The sequence below is a fragment of the Pteropus vampyrus genome, unplaced genomic scaffold, assembly GCF_000151845.1.
Source record: "Pteropus vampyrus isolate Shadow unplaced genomic scaffold, Pvam_2.0 Scaffold4468, whole genome shotgun sequence".
NCBI classification, from domain to species: domain Eukaryota; kingdom Metazoa; phylum Chordata; class Mammalia; order Chiroptera; family Pteropodidae; genus Pteropus; species Pteropus vampyrus.
The window spans coordinates 1-552 of record NW_011893249.1 but is presented as its reverse complement, the minus strand read 5'-3'; the positions used below and the strand labels follow the sequence as shown (position 1 = coordinate 552).

Genomic DNA, 552 nt, shown 5'->3' with positions numbered 1-552 from the left:
TGGATTCTGTAAGTGGCCCTCATTTCTTCTTTTGGAGCCACAGGAAACAAGCCTTTTCCTTGGGACCACCCTTGAATGACCATTTTCCCAGTTGGTCCTCTCTTGGCTTAGCAGTGCTGGTTTATTAAACCATGTCATGTGTCACACATGTAAAGTTTTCCACATCCTACCACGCGCCTCTGCATGCAATGTTAACCGTCCTCACACTAGGTCCCAGAACTGGTTCAATAGCACAGAGCAGAGTGAGACCAACAGTTTTATCTTTCTATATAATACATAAATAATGTATCGGCAAGTGGCATTTCTACCTCAACTTGAACTTTTTAAACCAATATCTTTTTTTTTTTTAACACCTACACCACCTGGTATTCCTAGGTGGTCTCCCATCCAAGTACTAACCAGGCCCGACACTACTTAGCTTCCGAGATCAGAGGAGATCGGGTGCATTCAGGGTGGCATGGCTGTAGACAGTTTTGTCTTTCTAGATGTTGTACTTGTCTTCATGTCATCTAAGGTGCAATTAGGTCCCAGAACAGCTATATTATACTGGAG

At 43.3% G+C, this 552-nt stretch overlaps 1 pseudogene; it reads right to left on the bottom strand.

The window, feature by feature from the left end:
• Positions 1–350: 350 nt before the first annotated feature.
• Positions 351–469, bottom strand: LOC111734715 (annotated as a pseudogene).
• Positions 470–552: the final 83 nt, after the last annotated feature.